Genomic DNA, 20,231 nt, shown 5'->3' with positions numbered 1-20,231 from the left:
TGGAATGGATATGCTCCAGCTTGCTTAAGTTGTGTAAGAATCTCTTGGCTCTAGTCCCACCTCGAATCCTTCATATTTTCTCCTTGATGTTCATCATGCTCCCACTCATGTCCTTTCATTCTGCAAGCATCCCTGAACAAAGTAGCACGCACCATCATCACCCTATAACAAAAAAGTCAAGAAACAACTATTGCCTTTTAAAATACAGGCCTTTCCATATTCAGTATGGTATTATCGCAAGAACCATTCCCAAAGGTTATTTTTTGTAAAATCTTTTTATTTGGAAGTGAATATACTATATGTGAGAATCCCTAGATGTTCAGCTATCAAATATTACACACAACTGGATGTTACCTTAGGCTATAATGGAGAACACCTAGAATAACCAGCCGATTAAACTCAACTACAAAAGCAGAAACTCAAATATCTGCAAATGCTACGTTATGTAATCAGCTGATATAATAAAGTGGTGCACCGCACAAGGTAAATATGTATGCTAGCAGCCAGAAGATTGCCTTGCAATAGCATTTCAACTGAAATCTGGAACCAACGTTTTGCCAAACAAATAACAGAGTTCAGAAGATTGTCTTACTCCAAGAACATTTATTCCCCAAACTACATGAGCATCTGAGTCCAATTTTCGTGATAGCTCTATATGGTCCAATTCTGGTTCAATTCTTTATAGGGTGGACGTCTCTAGCTGTTGGTAGGAGGCAGGAGGTGACACGGGATAAAAGGTAAATTGAAGAAAAACGAATCTGCAATTCATAGGAGAAGTATCAAGGAAGATACACGCATCTAGATCCAACAACAAATATTGGATACATATTGCATCATAATCTCACCTGCTATATCCAGATCTCTCTTTCGAGTGTTTGCAAATCGTGGGATCAAAGCTAACCACATCTAAACCAAGGTGGGATTCAGGTCGTCTTTACCTAAAAAAAACAGCTGGGATTCAGGTCGTCCTCATTATACTGGGAAGAGGAGGTGAACATGACCGGTGGTACAGGAGGAAGAGAGGAGATGGATGGGAAGGATGGGAGAACGAACCGCAAGCTAGCCTTCTGCTGCTCGCCGGCGTGCAGTCCCTCGCCGCCGTTTGCTGCTCGTCCATCTGGTTGGCGGCGGGGCGTCTTCTAGGCTATGCCCCTCTCCCACAACCCGACCTGCCGCCGCCTACCTCTGACCCCGGCGGCCGGCGGCCAGCTCCATAGATTCTCGGGCGCCTGCAGCTCCTCTGCACGAAGCATACAGCAGGCGGTCTCTTCTAGAGTACCTCCGTGGAAACCAATCGCCGAAGCGGTGTCTCCGAAGCGGGCCATGGGGTGGGCCGGAGGAGAAAATTGACCAGAGGCAGCCGGCGTGGGGGATAGGATGAGAGAAATAAGGAAAGGATAGGACAGAGGAAAGAAAGAGGATCGTGGGCAACTCGTGCACCGCTTTGGCAGTTTAGCTAGCAGTTTTAACTGAACCCAGCTTCGAGGATCCACGCGTCAATGTTTAATTGGATAAAAAGGAACTGTGAACAGTGTCTAAAACTCCAAAACGCTGAGATTTCAGGAGATGGGTTCAACTTTTATATATAGTATATATATATGTTTGCCTAGGTAATTTGCCAAATGACCATGTTACTCAAATTCCATAGACCGATCGCCCACTATTCCAATCGACTAGTGTGATCTGTAACGAGACCTTAACACGGCATTGACGGTGATTTATGTTGTTTTGATTCAACATATTCCTAAAGTACACATACATATTACCTCAAGTTCTAAACTCTACGTTTAGGATCAAATAAGGATTCATCGAGTCAATATGGGCTGGCATAGATACTGCACATCCTCACTTTAGGTGGATATGGAAAAAATAACGGTAATCAGCAAAAACATAAGTTCTTTTTATATTCGTTACTCCATGACAAACTGAATTCAGATGGGTGTGATTCTAACTAAAGACAACCTTGTAAAATGCAACTGGTACGGCTGTAAGAAATGTGTTTTTTTTTTTGTCATGAAGATGAGACAATAAAAAAATCGTTTCTTCAACTGTTGGTTTGATAGATCTATATGGTCAATCATTCAGATGGGTTCTACCTTATACCCACCTTGTAGCATTGCAAATATTTTTAGCAATTGGCTAAATAGGGTGGATCCTAGGTATAAAACGCTAATCAGAGTGGGCGTGATTGCATGCTGACATATGGTCGCTTTGGCTATGTAGAAATGATAATATTTTTAATGATAAGAATTCTTCTCTTGTGCAGGTTATCTACCGATGTACGGCTTTGCTCCGTTTATGGTCGCCACTTCAACTATTGGAGGATCGAGACCTCTTTAAGGAGGTGTCTACTGTTGAAATATTGGGCCCATTCACATTGGCCACTAGGGAGTGGCAAGAGGTGGGAAGTTTAGTCCCATATGAAAAGTTGAGAGGAAGTTAGACCACCTTATAAGGTGGGTTGTTCCACCACTAGTAAGTGAGTAAGAATAGGATTGGTTCACGCGCTCTCCTCCTCCTCCTCCTCCTCGCTCGTCTCGACTCGACTCGACACGTCACGATGCGCGCTGCGCTCGTGGTGAGTGGATTGAGCCTCGAGCCGAGACTTTCCTTTCTTTTTGCAGTTCTAAAACGAATAGAGTCCTAGACGGACGCGTCGCAGTTAGTCGGTTCGGGTCGCTCCCGGACCATGGGCTATCTGTAACCGACTCGAAACGTGCGCGCTACGTGGGCGTGCCCCACGTTGCCTAGGGTTTCTTGGGCCTATATAATCTCTTGCTCGGCTACCGCAGAAACACATCTAATACACGAGTTAGGGTTTTGCTACCTCTCTCTGCTTGCGCAGCCTTCGTAGCCCACTCCATCCCGCGCGCCGACGTGCATCGGCGAACAGGAGAGCAGGTCTCCGGAACCGCTCGTCCTTGCGATCCTGTACGGGAGAGGGCGGATTAGGTTTTTGGTAAGCGCTCTGCGCGGCTGCTCAAGCTCTTCATCACGGGTCGCCTTCCGTCGTCTTCAACGCCATCTACTTCGACCCGTCGTTCCCGTCATCAACAACGTTGTCATCAACAACGTTACTGCTGCAACATCATCTGCTACACCTCCAACGCCACCTCCACCAGATTGGTACGTGCGACATATCTCAATCTGTTTAGCGATGAATGCTTTACCGTTTGTGCTGCTGCTACTCATGTTGATTGATGACCCACAAGTATAGGGGATCGCAACAGTCTTCGAGGGAAGTAAAACCCAATTTATTGATTCGACACAAGGGGAGACAAAGAACACTTGGAAGCCTTAATAGCGGAGTTGTCAATTCAGCTGCACCTGGAAACAGACTTGCTCGCAAGAGTTTATCAGTAGTAACAGTTTTATAGCAGTAGCAGTAGTGAAATAACAGCAGCTGAGTAACAAAGACAGCAGTAGTGATTTTAGTAAACAGCAGGATTAAAATACTGTAGGCACGGGGACGGATGACGGGCGTTGCATGGATGAGAGAAACTCATGTAACAATCATAGCAGGGCATTTGCAGATAATAATAAAACGGTGTCCAAGTACAAAGCAATCAATAGGCATGTGTTCCATATATAGTCGTGCGTGCTCGCAATGAGAAACTTGCACAACATCTTTTGTCCTACCAGCCGGTGGCAGCCGGGCCTCAAGGGAAACTACTGGATATTAAGGTACTCCTTTTAATAGAGTACCGGAGCAAAGCATTAACACTCCGTGAACACATGTGATCCTCACATCGCTACCATCCCCTCCGGTTGTCCCAATTCTTGTCACTTCGGGGCCATTGGTTCCGGACAGCGACATGTGTATACAACTTATAGGTAAGACCATAAACAATGAATATCATGATGAAACAATAACATGTTCAGATCTGAGATCATGGCACTCGGGCCCTAGTGACAAGCATTAAGCATAACAAGTTGCAACAATATCATCAAAGTACCAACTACGGACACTAGGCACTATGCCCTAACAATCTTATGCTATTACATGACCAATCTCATCCAATCCCTACCATCCCCTTCGGCCTACAGCGGGGGAATTACTCACACATGGATGGGGGAAACATGGCTGGTTGATGTAGAGGCGTTGGCGGTGATGGCGGTGATGATCTCCTCCAATTCCCCGTCCCGGCGGAGTGCCGAACGGAGACTTCGGCTCCCGCGACGGAGTTTCGCGATGTGGCGGCGTTACGGAGGGTTTACGGCGACTTCGACTTCTCCCCGTGCGTTTTTAGGTCGAGGCCGATAAATAGTCCGAAGGAGGGCGTCGGAGGCCGGCCGAGGGGCCACACCACGGGGCCGCGCGGGCCCCGGGCCGCGCCGCCCTATGGTGTGGGGCCCTCGGGCCTCCACCTTAATTGTCCTTCCGGCTCCGTCATTATTCTGGGAAAATAGGGCCTTCGCATAAATTCCGAGGATTTTCCCGAAAGTTGGATTTCTGCACAAAAACGAGACACCGTAACGATTCTGCTGAAAACAGCGTTAGTCCGTGTTAGTTGCATCCAAAATACACAAATTAGAGGCAAAACAATAGCAAAAGTGTTCGGGAAAGTAGATACGTTTTGGACGTATCAACTCCCCCAAGCTTAGCTTATTGCTTGTCCTCACGCACTTCAGTGAACAACTGAGCGATAAAAGAACTTTCACGAACACATTTGCTCATATGATGTATATATTCTCATGCTACGGCCAATACTTAAGCAATTCATAATGAGATACATGCAAATAAGATCATCTAACAGCTATGTCAATCATGGAGAGGTACCAACAATTAATAATAAGCATCATGAATCATGTATATAAGCAGGATTGCAATGTTCATAAGAGAGTATGATAAAGTGGTATCTCGCTTTTTGTATTTGATTGGCAAAACATAAATGCCCGGGCACCTCTGGAGTTCATAGAAAGACTAGAAGTAGTGATTGTCAAAAGATAAATGCATCAAAGTTATACCACAATCAATCATATTTTGAGACAAGCATATTATACTAAGAATGACAGTTGTGCTCTCAAGATAGTGCTCAAAGAAATAATGGAGACACAACATAAAAGTAAAAGATTGACCCTTTGCAGAGGGAAGCAGGGATTAACATGCGCTAGAGCTTTTCATTTTTATAAAGACAGGAGTAAAATTATTTTGAGAGGTGTTTGTTGTTGTCAACGAATGGTAATGGGTACACCAACTACCTCGCCAACCGGACTTTCAAGAGCGGCTCCCATGAATTATTGCATATTTATTTGGCACTCCTTCCAACCTTTCTTTCACAAACCATGGCTAACCGAATCCTCGGGTGCCTGCCAACAATCTCATACCATGAAGGAGTGCCTTTTTATTTTATTTTCATTATGATGATGACACTCCCCCCAACCTTTGCTTACACAAGCCATGGCTAACCGAATCCTTCGGGTGCCGTCCAACAATCACAAACCATGGAGGAGTGTCTATTTAAGTTAATTAATTCGGGACTGGGAATCCCATTGCCAGCTCTTTTTGCAAAATTATTGGATAAGCGGATGTGCCACTAGTCCATATGAGAGTCCGTCAAAAGTAAATGACAAGGTTGAAAGCTAAACACCACATACTTCCTCATGAGCTATGAAACATAAACACAAATTGAGAAGCATTTTGAAGGTTTTTAAAGGTAGCGCATGAGAATTTACTTGGAATGGTTTGAAATGCCATGCATAGGTATTTATAGTGGACACTTTTGGAACAACTTGGTTTTCAGGTGTTTGGAAGCACGAGCAGCGTTCCCGCTCAGTACAAGTGAAGGCTAGCAATAGACTAGGGAGCGACAAATCAAGAGAGCGATGCTTGTCATAATCATGCTTGCGGCAAAATAAATTAACGGAGGCATAAAAGTGATACAAGAACTCTGAAGCAATATAGATCATCGAGGCTTAATTGACTTTTTGTTCAGTCATATGCATGCGTGAGCATGTGCCAAGTCGATATAAATGAATTATTCAGAGGAGGATACCACAATGCCATACTTACTTATGAATAAAACAATGCAAGCAAACATTCATGACATGCTACTCATATTAATAAATTGGAGCTAAACATGAGAGATCATGAACTACTAGACTTTCTCAAATAACATATACCTCACATGAACCAACTAAGCATGCTCACATGGATGAGTATATGTACAAAAATGAAAACAAATAGAGTTCATACCAGCCTCTCACCACAATCAGATTGTCGTAGATCGTCATTATTGCCTTTTCACTTGTGCAGCTTGGATAATATGAAATGAAAACCACGCTCCAGCCACCAAAGACCATTGAACTCATAAAGAACTTTACAAACTAAAGAAGAACAGAAAATATTTTTTTGGTGTTTTCGAATTAGAAACAAGAACAAGAGGAAACAAACAAACAAAGCAAAATCTTTTTGGGTTTTCTTATAGAAAACTAGCAATAGCAAATAAAGTGAAACAAATGCAAGAAACCAAAGCAAACAAATGGTGAAGAGAAACAACAGAAATATTTTTGGTCTTTTTGTGTTTTGGGAAAGAAACAAAGCGAAAACAAGAAATAACAAACTAAAAGAAACACAGAAAAGCGAGATGGCAGAAATCTGTCAAAACCTGACAGCAGTACAGAAATTGATTTTTACAAAAATCTTACGTTGCTCAGATCGAAAAGTGTTCAGCTAATGAAAGTTAGATAACAACCTGGGGAACCTGCACAAAAATTGGCAGCTCAAAATGACGCTCTGGCTATTTTTGAGAATTTTTACGGTAACGTTCAAGAATCTGTTTTCAGGCCGCACTTCCCCAAATATCATCTTCCTCTCATTAGAAAACCACTCAAACGAACAAAGCAAGTATGTACAAGTATCCAGCAACCATAATATGCAAAGAATGAGTGATGCCAGTATACCTCCCCCCAAGCTTAGGCTTTTGGCCTAAGTGGAGTTCAACCCCAACGAGGATCGTTGTTACTCGCCGGTGGGTAATTCATGGAGTAGTCATAGTAAAGTTCCTGTGCAGAAGAAAAGCGTGGAGGCTCCGCATATCCACCATGTTGATGCGAGGAACTTGCTGCATCGGATGATGAGTCGAGGTGCTCCTCGACCTCCGTATCGTCTCTTGCATGTTGACCTCCTCTCTCTATGTGTGCATCCAGTGCACCTTCCGTGACCGACCAATCTCCCCTGGAATCAAGGTTAGACAAAAGCAGTATGAGCAATCTTACTAGTTTCTCAGTTTTCTTAGTTATTCTCCAGACTTTCTTATAAAATGTCATCTTGTAAAACAGGTTACCCAAGTTGGAGAAATCTGAAACAAATTCATGTTTAATCATAGAGGCTATGTCAAGTTTTTCTATGGGGAATGGAATATCAAAATGATGAGGTTCTACATTATGAAAAGCTAGTAAACGAGAGGCGATGAGACCTCCACAAATTCCACCTTTCTCACGGTTAGTAGCAAGTCTATAAGCTATCAATGCCCCCAAATTATAAGTCCTACTATTTTGCAGTGCCGCAGCTAGAAAAGCCAAATCCGGGATAGAAAGTTTACCACCAATCTTTTTAGCAAGAACGCATTTGGTAATAAAATAGGCAAAGTAGCGGATAGCCGGGAGCTGAATACTAGTGATTTTACCACTATCACCTGAGAAACTCCTTCCATCGCAAATCATCGTGAAGAGGTCCAAGAGTTCTTGTGGCGATCCCCTTATCTTCTCGCATGACCCCCATTGCGGTACTCTAATTGCTGCACAAAAAGCACTAAATGGCAAGTTGACAGCTTTATTGTAAATTTTATCTTTGGACCGTAAGGGGTTAGATCGCGACCAATTGAACTTGAAGTCCTGCACAAAAGACATAGTTAATTTTACATATTGTCTTGGCTCTCCTTCAACAAAGTCACTCAGCCCTGCACGAGAAATTAGACTTTGAACATCTTCAAGTATTCCCGCGCTTCTCATGAAATCCGTGCACGGGTAGTAAGAGGGGTATACTCCCTCTTCACGATTGACTCTCATAACTTGTTGGACTTCCAATTCTTGCTGGTTCAAATGATATCTATTCCACTCCATTTTCGAGGAGCAAATGTGCCAAATTTCAGCAAGAAATCTGGGCTGAGCAAAGAGATCGAGAAATCTGGAGCTCTGGAGCAAAAATGCGAGAGAGAGGAACCTGGTACGAGTTTTTTCGGGAGAGAGAAGGTGCTGGGAGAAAGAGATGACAAAGTGGGGCAAAGGGGGGCCCACACCACATGGTGGCGCGGCCACCTCCTTGGCCGCGCCGGCCTGTGGTTTGGCGCCCTCTGGTGCCCCACAGGTCATCCTCTGGTGCTCCCAGGTGCCTCGTCGAAAAATAGGACCAATGGTATAATTTTTGCGAATTTTTGAAAACTTTGAAAAACGCACATTTCTGGGTATTTAGTTTATTATTACTGGCCAGGAAATTTTTTTGAAATCTTCGATTAACTAAGGAACTTTGCGAATTAAAAATGCTACAGCAACTAGAACAAGTGGAGGAAGAAAGAGATGTTGTTTACCCTCTCTATGCATGTAAAAGGTATTTGTTAACAAGGTTGATCAAGTCTTGCCACCAAATAAATTTTACATAGCATAAGAAGAAATAAACCTCAAATCAATCATGTTACCTTGAATTGTATTGATATGGATCTAATCACGAGAGTTTGATATTCTTCTTTAGGCTCATATATAGGATAATCAATAGTTCCCACTTTGATAGTTCTCACATTAGAAATAGTATTAACTCCACACGCTTTCTCAATCCTCTTGGGGAAATAAACGGTATGCTCCCTATCATCAACATTGAAAGTAACCTTTCCTTTATTGCAATCAATAACAGCCCCTGCGGTGTTAAGAAAGGGTCTCCCAAGAATAATAGACATATTATCATCTTCAGGCATTTCCAACACAACAAAATCAGTTAATATCAAGCAGTTAGTAGTAACTTGAACAGGAACATTCTCACATATACCAACAAGAATAGCAGTAGATTTATCAGCCATTTGCAAAGATATATCAGTAGGTATCAACTTATCTAAGTAAAGTCTCTTATAAAGAGAAAAAGGCATAACACTAACACCGGCTCCCAAGTCACATAGAGCAGTTTTAACATAATTATTCTTAATAGAACAAGGAATAGTAGGTATACCTGGGTCGCCCAACTTCTTTGGAATTTTGCCATTGAAAGAGTAATTAGCAAGCATAGTGGAAATTTCCTCATTGGGGATTTTCCTTTTGTTAGTAACAATATCTTTCATATACTTTGAATAAGGAGGCAATTTAATAGCATCAGTCAAAGGGATTTGCAAGAATAAAGGTTTCATCCAATCGCAAAATTTATTATAGTGTTCTTCTTCCTTTGATTTTAGTTTCTTAGCAGGAAAAGGCATTTGCTTTTGCACCCAAGGTTCTCTTTCATTACCATGTTTCTCAGCAATAAAGTCTTCTTTAGTGTACTTTTTATTTTTAGCATGCTTTTCAGGTTCTTCTTCAACCTCTTCTTTATCAGGAGTATTATTCTTATCATTATCTTTATCGTTATCATGTTCATTACCACTTTCAGTTTCAGCATCAGAAATAGAAATACTATTAGGATCATTAACAGGTTCAGAGGATTCTACAACATTTTTATGTTTCTTCTTCTTTTTCTTCCTAGAATGAGCACTAGGTTCAATGCGTTGAGAATCTTGTTCAATTCTTTTGGGATGCCCTTCAAGATATAGAGGATCCTGGGTAGAGACACCACCTCTAGTTGTTACTTCATAAGCATGTTTCTCTTTAGAATTATTCCCTAACAAGTCATTTTGCACTTTAGTGAGTTGATCAATTTGAGTTTGAATCATATGGAAATGTTTAACAAGCATCTTAACATCATTGGAGGTTCTCTCCACAATATCATGCAATTCACTAATAGCTTGAGAATTTTCCATTAGATGATTCTCTACTCTCATATTAAAATTTTCTTGCTTAACAATATAATTATCAAACTCATCTAAGCATTGTGCAGGAGGTTTCGAATACAGAATATCTTCCCTAGTAAAGCGTTGAAGGGAGTTTACCTCAATCATGGATGAAGGGGGAATTATCTCACATATATCTTCTATACGAGGTAGATTCTTCACATCTTCAGATTTAATACCTTTCTCCTTGAGAGACTTCTTGGCTTCTGATGACCCACAAGTATAGGGGATCGCAACAGTCTTCGAGGGAAGTAAAACCCAATTTATTGATTCGACACAAGGGGAGACAAAGAACACTTGGAAGCCTTAACAGCGGAGTTGTCAATTCAGCTGCACCTGGAAACAGACTTGCTCGCAAGAGTTTATCGGTAATGATTTTATAGCAGATGCGATGGTGAAATAACAGCAGAGTAACAGAGACAGCAGTAGTGATTTTAGTAAACAGCAGGATTAAAATACTGTAGGCACGGGGACGGATGACGGGCGTTGCATGGATGAGAGAAACTCATGTAACAATCATAGCAGGGCATTTGCAGATAATAATAAAAAGGTGTCCAAGTACAAAGCAATCAATAGGCATGTGTTCCATATATAGTCGTGCGTGCTCGCAATGAGAAACTTGCACAACATCTTTTGTCCTACCAGCCGGTGGCAGCCGGGCCTCAAGGGAAACTACTGGATATTAAGGTACTCCTTTTAATAGAGTACCGGAGCAAAGCATTAACACTCAGTGAACACATGTGATCCTCACATCACTACCATTCCCTCCGGTTGTCCCGATTTCTGTCACTTCGGGGCCATCGGTTCCGGACAGCGACATGTGTATACAACTTATAGGTAAGACCATAACAATGATTATCTTGATGAAACAATAACATGTTCAGATCTGAGATCATGGCACTCGGGCCCTAGTGACAAGCATTAAGCATAACAAGTTGCAACAATATCATCAAAGTACCAATTACGGACACTAGGCACTATGCCCTAACAATCTTATGCTATTACATGACCAATCTCATCCAATCCCTACCATCCCCTTTGGCCTACAGCGGGGGAATTACTCACACATGGATGGGGGAAACATGGCTGGTTGATGTAGAGGTGTTGGCGGTGATGGCGGCGATGATCTCCTCCAATTCCCCGTCCCGGCGGAGTGCCAGAACGGAGACTTCTGGCTCCCGCGACGGAGTTTCGCGATGTGGCGGCGTTCTGGAGGGTTTTTTGGCGACTTCGACTTCTCTCTGTGCGTTTTTAGGTCGAGGCCGATAAGTAGTCCGAAGGAGGGCGTCGGAGGCCGGCCGAGGGGGCCACACCACAGGGCCGTGCGGGCCCCCCTGGGCCGCGCCGCCCTATGGTGTGGGGCCCTCGGGCCTCCACCTGACTTCTCCTTCTGGCTCCGTTAGTTTCCTGAGAAAATAGGGCCTTCTGCATAAATTCCGAGGATTTTCCCGAAAGTTGGATTTCTGCACAAAAACGAGACACCGAGAGCGATTCTGCTGAAAACAGCGTTAGTCCGTGTTAGTTGTATCCAAAATACACAAATTAGAGGCAAAACAATAGCAAAAGTGTTCGGGAAAGTAGATACGTTTTGGACGTATCAACTCCCCCCAAGCTTAGCTTATTGCTTGTCCTCAAGCAATTCAGTTAACAACTGAGCGATAAAAGAACTTTCATGAACACATTTGCTCATATGATGTATATATTCTCATGCTATGGCTAATACTTAAGCAGTTCATAATGAGATACATGCAAATAAGATCATCTAACAGCTATGTCAATCATGGAGAGGTACCAACAATTAATAATAAGCATCATGAATCATGTATATGAGCAGGATTGCAATGTTCATAAGGGAGTATGATAAAGTGGTATCTCGCTTGCCTGTATTTGATTGGCAAAACATAAATGCCCGGGCACCTCTGGAGTTCATAGAAAGACTAGAAGTAGTGATTGTCAAAAGATAAATGCATCAAAGTTATACCACAATCAATCATATTTTGAGACAAGCATATTATACTAAGAATGACAGTTGTGCTCTCAAGATAGTGCTCAAAGAAATAATGGAGACACAACATAAAAGTAAAAGATTGACCCTTTGCAGAGGGAAGCAGGGATTAACATGCGCTAGAGCTTTTCATTTTTATAAAGACAGGAGCAAAATTATTTTGAGAGGTGTTTGTTGTTGTCAACGAATGGTAATGGGTACACTAACTACCTCGCCAACCGGACTTTCAAGAGCGGCTCCCATGAATTATTGCATATTTATTTGGCACTCCTTCCAACCTTTCTTACACAAACCATGGCTAACCGAATCCTCGGGTGCCTGCCAACAATCTCATACCATGAAGGAGTGCCTTTTTATTTTAGTTTTATTATGATGATGACACCCCCCCAACCTTTGCTTACACAAGCCATGGCTAACCGAATCCTTCGGGTGCCGTCCAACAATCACAAACCATGGAGGAGTGTCTATTTAAGTTAATTAATTTGGGACTGGGAATCCCATTGCCAGCTCTTTTTGCAAAATTATTGGATAAGCGGATGTGCCACTAGTCCATATGAGAGTACGTCAAAAGTAAATGACAAGGTTGAAAGCTAAACACCACATACTTCCTCATGAGCTATGAAACATAAACACAAATTGAGAAACATTTTGAAGGTTTTAAAGGTAGCGCATGAGAATTTACTTGGAATGGTTTGAAATGCCATGCATAGGTATTTATGGTGGACACTTTTGGAACAACTTGGTTTTCAGGTGTTTGGAAGCACGAGCAGCGTTCCCGCTCAGTACAAGTGAAGGCTAGCAATAGACTAAGGAGCGACAAATCAAGAGAGCGAATCGTCATAATCATGCTTGCGGCAAAATAAATTAACGGAGGCATAAAAGTGATACAAGAACTCTGAAGCAATATAGATCATCGAGGCTTAATTGACTTTTGTTCAGTCATATGCATGCGTGAGCATGTGCCAAGTCGATATAAATGAATTATTCAGAGGAGGATACCACAATGCCATACTTACTTATGAATAAAACAATGCAAACAAACATCCATGACATGCTACTCATATTAATAGATTGGAGCTAAACATGAGAGATCATAAACTACTAGACTTTCTCAAATAACATATACTTCACATGAACCAACTAAGCATGCTCATATGGATGAGTATATGTACAAAAATGAAAACAAATAGAGTTCATACCAGCCTCTCACCACAATCAGATTGTCGTAGATCGTCATTATTGCCTTTTCACTTGTGTAGCTTGGATAATATGAAATGAAAACCACGCTCCAGCCACCGAAGACCATTGAACTCATAAATAACTTTACAAACCAAAGAAGAACAGCAAATATTTTTGGTGTTTTCAAATTGCAAATAAGAACAAGAGGAAACAAACAAACAAAGCAAAATCTTTTTGGGTTTTCTTATAGCAAACTAGTAATAGCAAATAAAGCGAAACAAATGCAAGAAACCAAAGCAAACAAATGGTGAAGAGAAACAACAGTAATATTTTTGGTCTTTTTGTGTTTTGGGAAGGAAACAAAGCAAGAACAAGAAATAGCAAATTAAAAGAAACACAGAAAAGCGAGATGGCAGAAATCTGCCAAAACCTGACAGCAGTACAGAAATCGATTTTTACAAAAATCTTAAGTTGCTCAGATCGAAAAGTGTTCAACTAATGAAAGTTAGATAACAACCTGGGGAACCTGCACAAAAATTGGCAGCTCAAAATGACGCTCTGGCTATTTTTGAGAATTTTTACGGTAACGTTCCAGAATCTGTTTTCAGGCAGCACTTCCCCAAATATTATCTTCTTCTCATTAGAAAACCACTCAAACGAACAAAACAAGTATGTACAAGTATCCAGCAACCATAATATGCAAAGAATGAGTGATGCCGGTATACCCCCCCCCCAAGCTTAGGCTTTTGGCCTAAGTGGAGTTCAATCCCATCGAGGGTCGTTGTTCCTCGCCGGTGGGTAGTCCATGGAGTAGTCATAGTAAAGCTCCTGTGCAGAAGAAAAGCGTGGAGGCTCCGCATATCCACCATGTTGATGCGAGGAACTTGCTGCATCGGATAATGAGTCGAGGTGCTCCTCGACCTCCGTGTCGTCTCTTGCATGTTGACCTCCTCTCTCTATATGTGCATCCAGTGCACCTTCTGTGACCGACCAATCTCCCCTGGAATAAAGGTTAGACAAAACAGGCGCAGGCAATCTTACTAGTTTCTCAGTTTTCTTAGTTATTCTCCAGACTTTCTTATAAAATACCATCTTGTAATACAGGTTACCCAAGTTGGAGGAATCAGAAACAAATTCATGTTTAATCATAGAGGCTATGTCAAGTCTTTCTATGGAGAATGGAATATCAAAATGATGAGGTTCTACATTATGAAAAGCCAGTAAACGAGAGGCGATGAGACCTCCACAAACTCCACCTTTCTCACGGTTAGTAGCAAGTCTATAGGCTATCAATGCCCCCAAATTATAAGTCTTACTATTTTGCAGTGCCGCAGCTAGAAAAGCCAAATCCGGGATAGAAAGTTTACCACCAATCTTTTTAGCAAGGACGCATTTGGTAATAAAATAGGCAAAGTAGCGGATAGCCGGGAACTGAATACTAGTGATTTTACCATTATCCCCTAAGAAACTCCTTCCATCGCTAATCATCTTGAAGAGGTCCAAGAGTTCTTGCGGCGATCCCCTTATCTTCTCGCATGACCCCCATTGCGGTACTCTAATTGCTGCACAAAAAGCACTAAATGGCAAGTTAACAGCTTTATTGTAAATTTTATACTGGACCGTGGGGTTAGATCGCGACCAATTGAACTTGAAGTCCTGCACAAAAGACATAGTTAATTTAACATATTGTCTTGGCTCTCCTTCAACAAAGTCACTCAGCCCTGCACGAGAAATTAGACTTTGAACATCTTCAAGTATTCCCGCGCTTCTCATGAAATCTGCGCACGGGTAGTAAGAGGGGTATACTCCCTCTTCACGATTGACTCTCATAACCTGTTGGACTTCCAATTCTTGCTAGTTCAAGTGATATCTATTCCACTCCATTTTCTGAAATTTCAACAAACAATATAAAAATTTGATTTGGTGACATATAATTAAGGGAAACTACCATAGGAACTTGCTAGAGTACTAATCATGCATCAAAACTAGTTTCTACCACTTAGAACAAGCATGCAAGCTCACTAAACATGTTACCTACAGCAGCAAAATATTCAAGATATACTCAACCAAACAAAATTCTACTTGGATGGGTGGAGGAGTCACATACCAAGGAGCAAATGTGCCAAATTTCAGCAGGAAATCTGGGCTGAGCAAAGAGATCGAGAAATCTGGAGCTCTGGAGCAAAAATGCGAGAGAGAGGAACTTGGTACGAGTTTTTTTGGGAGAGAGAAGGTGCTGGGAGAAAGAGATGACAAAGTGGGGCAAAGGGGGGCCCACACCACATGGTGGCGCGGCCACCTCCTTGGCCGCGCCGGCCTGTGGTTTGGCGCCCTCTGGTGCCCCACATGTCATCCTCTGGTGCTCCCAGGTGCCTCGTCGAAAAATAGGACCAACGGTATAATTTTTGTGAATTTTTGAAAACTTTGAAAAATGCATATTTCTGGATATTTACTTTATTATTACTGGCCAGGAAAATTTTTGAAATCTTCAAATAACTAAGGAACTTTGCAAATTAAAAATGCTACAGCAACTAGAGCAAGTGGAGGAAGAAAGAGATGTTGTTTACCCTCTCTATGCATGTAAAAGGTATTTGTTAACAAGGTTGATCAAGTCTTGTCACCAAATAAATTTTACAAAGCATAAGAAGAAATAAACCTCAAATCAATCATGTTACCTTGAATTGTATTGATATGGATCCAATCACAAGAGTTTGATATTCTTCTTTAGGCTCATATATAGGACAATCAATAGTTCCCACTTTGATAGTTCTCACATTAGAAATAGTATTAACTCCACACGCTTTCTCAATCCTCTTGGGGAAATAAACGGTATGTTCCCTATCATCAACATTGAAAGTAACCTTCCCTTTATTGCAATCAATAACAGCCCCTGCGGTGTTAAGAAAGGGTCTCCCAAGAATAATAGACATATTATCATCTTCAGGCATTTCCAACACAACAAAATCAGTTAATATCAAGCAGTTAGTAGTAATTTGAACAGGAACATTCTCACATATACCAACAGGAATAGCAGTAGATTTATCAGCCATTTGCAAAGATATATCAGTAGGTATCAACTTATCTAAGTAAAGTCTCTTATAAAGAGAAAAAGGCATAACACTAACACCGGCTCCCAAGTCACATAGAGCAGTTTTAACATAATTATTCTTAATAGAACAAAGAATAGTAGGTATACCTGGGTCGCCCAACTTCTTTGGAATTTTTCCATTGAAAGAGTAATTAGCAAGCATAGTGGAAATTTCCTCATTGGGGATTTTCCTTTTGTTAGTAACAATATCTTTCATATACTTTGAATAAGGAGGCAATTTAATAGCATCAGTCAAAGGGATTTGCAAGAATAAAGGTTTCATCCAATCGCAAAATTTATTATAGTGTTCTTCTTCCTTTGATTTTAGTTTCTTAGCAGGAAAAGGCATTTGCTTTTGCACCCAAGGTTCTCTTTCATTACCATGTTTCTCAGCAATAAAGTCTTCTTTCGTGTACTTTTTATTTTTAGCATGCTTTTCAGGTTCTTCTTCAACCTCTTCTTTATCAGGAGTATCATTCTTATCATTATCATTATCATTATCATGTTCATTACCACTTTCAGTTTCAGCATCAGAAATAGAAATACTATTAGGATCATTAGCAGGTTCAGAGGATTCTACAACATTTTTATGTTTCTTCTTCTTTTTCTTCTTAGAATGAGCACTAGGTTCAATGCGTTGAGAATCTTGTTCAATTCTTTTGGGATGCCCTTCAGGATATAGAGGATCCTGGGTAGAGACACCACCTCTAGTTGTTACTTCATAAGCATGTTTCTCTTTAGAATTACTCCCTAACAAGTCATTTTGCACTTTAGTGAGTTGATCAATTTGAGTTTGAATCATATGGAAATGTTTAACAAGCATCTTAACATCATTGGAGGTTCTCTCCACAATATCATGCAATTCACTAATAGCTCGAGAATTTTCCATTAAATGATTCTCTACTCTCATATTAAAATTTTCTTGCTTAATAATATAATTATCAAACTCATCTAAGCATTGTGCAGGAGGTTTTGAATACGGAATATCTTCCCTAGTAAAGCGTTGAAGGGAGTTTACCTCAATCATGGATGAAGGGGGAATTATCTCACATATATCTTCTATAGGAGGTAGATTCTTCACATCTTCAGATTTAATACCTTTCTCCTTGAGAGACTTCTCGGCTTCCCTCATATCTTCATCATTCAATTTAATTAAACCCCTCTTCTTCAATATTGGCGTTGGAGTTGGTTCAGGCGTAGTCCAATCATCATGATTCCGGCTTATTTTAGCCAATAATTCTTCAGCATCGTCTGGAGTTCTTTTCCTGAAAACACAACTAGCACAACTATCCAGGTATGCCCTAGACTCAATGGTTAGTCCGCTATAAAATATATCAAGTAAATCATGCTTTTCCAGATCATGCTCAGGCCGAGCTCTAATAAGAGAGCAAAATCTCGCCCAAGCCTCAGGCAATTTCTCTCCATCTTCCTGGTTAAAATTATAAATTCTCTGCAAAGCAATATGTTGAGCACTAGCAGGAAAGTATTTGCGGAAGAAAACATCAAGCAATTCTTTTGGACTTTTAATAGAATTAGGTGGCAAATTATTATACCAAGTTTTAGCGTCATCCTTTAATGAAAATGGAAAGATTTTAGCAACAAAGTAAGTACGCATCTTGACATCATCAGAAAACAAGCTACTTAGAGTAGATAACTCAGTCATGTGTTCAACAGCACTTTCTTTTTCAGTACCACAAAAGGGTGTTTTCTCAACAATAGCTATATGAGATAGATCAAGAGAAAAATCATAATCTTTATCCCTAATGTTTATAGGAGATGTGGCAAATTTAGGATCGAGAGACAGCTTTATATCTAACAGCATGTTCTGCAAGCAACTTTTTAATTTTTCTTGCATCAGTAGTAGCATTGCATTTTTCAATAAAATCATCATTAAGCTCCACATAATCTTCATCAGGATCATCACTAAAATAATCAAGTTCAGGTGAATTAACAGGTGTAGTAGCATTAGGAGTTTCAGTATTTTCAATTTGTCTAGACCTAGCAATTGTAGCATCTAGAAAGGATCCCAATGAACCACTATCATCAAGCACAGCAGAAACATTATCAATATTATGAGAGTTTTCAGATTCAGCAGACGTACCCGCATGCGAAGCATGTGGCGGTGAAACAAGTTTATCAATCACAGATGGTGAATCAAGAGCAGCAGAGGTATTCAGAATTGTACCTTTTCTTGTAGTGGATGGTAATATGGCGATCTTAGTATCGCGAGGTTTACCCATGATGGAGAATTTGCAGCGAACAATATTAATCCAAGTGAACTTCCAAATAAAGCTATGCTCCCCGGCAACGGCGCCAGAAAATAGTCTTGATGACCCACAAGTATAGGGGATCGCAACAGTCTTCGAGGGAAGTAAAACCCAATTTATTGATTCGACACAAGGGGAGACAAAGAACACTTGGAAGCCTTAACAGCGGAGTTGTCAATTCAGCTGCACCTGGAAACAGAACTTGCTCGCAAGAGTTTATCGATAATGTGAGTTTTATAGCGATGCAGATAGTGAAATAACGAGTAACGAGAGACAGCGGTAGTGATTTTAGTAAACAGCAGGATTAAAATACTGTAGGCACGGGGACGGATGACGGGCGTTGCATGGATGAGAGAAACTCATGTAACAATCATAGCAGGGCATTTGCAGATAATAATAAAACGGTGTCCAAGTACAAAGCAATCAATAGGCATGTGTTCCATATATAGTCGTGCGTGCTCGCAATGAGAAACTTGCACAACATCTTTTGTCCTACCAGCCGGTGGCAGCCGGGCCTCAAGGGAAACTACTGGATATTAAGGTACTCCTTTTAATAGAGTACCGGAGCAAAGCATTAACACTCCGTGAACACATGTGATCCTCACATCACTACCATTCCCTTCGGTTGTCCCGATTTCTGTCACTTCGGGGCCATCGGTTCCGGACAGCGACATGTGTATACAACTTATAGGTAAGACCATAACAATGATTATCTTGATGAAACAATAACATGTTCAGATCTGAGATCATGGCACTCGGGCCCTAGTGACAAGCATTAAGCATAACAAGTTGCAACAATATCATCAAAGTACCAATTACGGACACTAGGCACTATGCCCTAACAATCTTATGCTATTACATGACCAATCTCATCCAATCCCTACCATCCCCTTTGGCCTACAGCGGGGGAATTACTCACACATGGATGGGGGAAACATGGCTGGTTGATGTAGAGGTGTTGGCGGTGATGGCGGCGATGATCTCCTCCAATTCCCCGTCCCGGCGGAGTGCCAGAACGGAGACTTCTGGCTCCCGCGACGGAGTTTCGCGATGTGGCGGCGTTCTGGAGGGTTTTTTGGCGACTTCGACTTCTCTCTGTGTGTTTTTAGGTCGAGGCCGATAAGTAGTCCGAAGGAGGGCGTCGGAGGCCGGCCGAGGGGGCCACACCACAGGGCCGCGCGGGCCCCCCCTGGGCCGCGCCGCCCTATGGTGTGGGGCCCTCGGGCCTCCACCTGACTTCTCCTTCTGGCTCCGTTAGTTTCCTGAGAAAATAGGGCCTTCTGCATAAATTCCGAGGATTTTCCCGAAAGTTGGATTTCTGCACAAAAACGAGACACCAGAGCAGTTCTGCTGAAAACATCGTTAGTCCGTGTTAGTTGTATCCAAAATACACAAATTAGAGGCAAAACAATAGCAAAAGTGTTCGGGAAAGTAGATACGTTTTGGACGTATCAGCTTCCCTCATATCTTCATCATTCAATTTAATTAAACCCCTCTTCTTCAATATTGGCGTTGGAGTTGGTTCAGGCGTAGTTCAATCATCATGATTCCGGCTTATTTTAGCCAATAATTCTTCAGCGTCGTCTGGAGTTCTTTTTCTGAAAACACAACCAGCACAACTATCCAGGTATGCCCTAGACTCAATGGTTAGTCCACTATAAAATATATCAAGTAAATCATGCTTTTCCAAATCATGATCAGGCCGAGCTCTAATAAGAGAGCAA

General features: G+C 41.5%; 1 long non-coding RNA gene across 1 annotated transcript; it reads right to left on the bottom strand.

Annotated features, from left to right (window-relative positions):
- Positions 1-45: 45 nt before the first annotated feature.
- Positions 46-1,410, bottom strand: LOC139837655 (uncharacterized). The gene is made up of 4 exons (XR_011754247.1): positions 1,054-1,410; positions 846-938; positions 593-758; positions 46-162 (listed from the first exon to the last, which is right to left on the bottom strand). It is a non-coding gene; the product is annotated as an uncharacterized lncRNA (long non-coding RNA).
- Between the last annotated feature and the right edge of the window lie 18,821 nt (positions 1,411-20,231).

This window comes from Lolium perenne, chromosome 3 (genome assembly GCF_019359855.2).
Source record: "Lolium perenne isolate Kyuss_39 chromosome 3, Kyuss_2.0, whole genome shotgun sequence".
Classification (NCBI taxonomy): Eukaryota; Viridiplantae; Streptophyta; class Magnoliopsida; order Poales; family Poaceae; genus Lolium; species Lolium perenne.
This window is presented reverse-complemented; position numbering and strand designations above follow the sequence as displayed.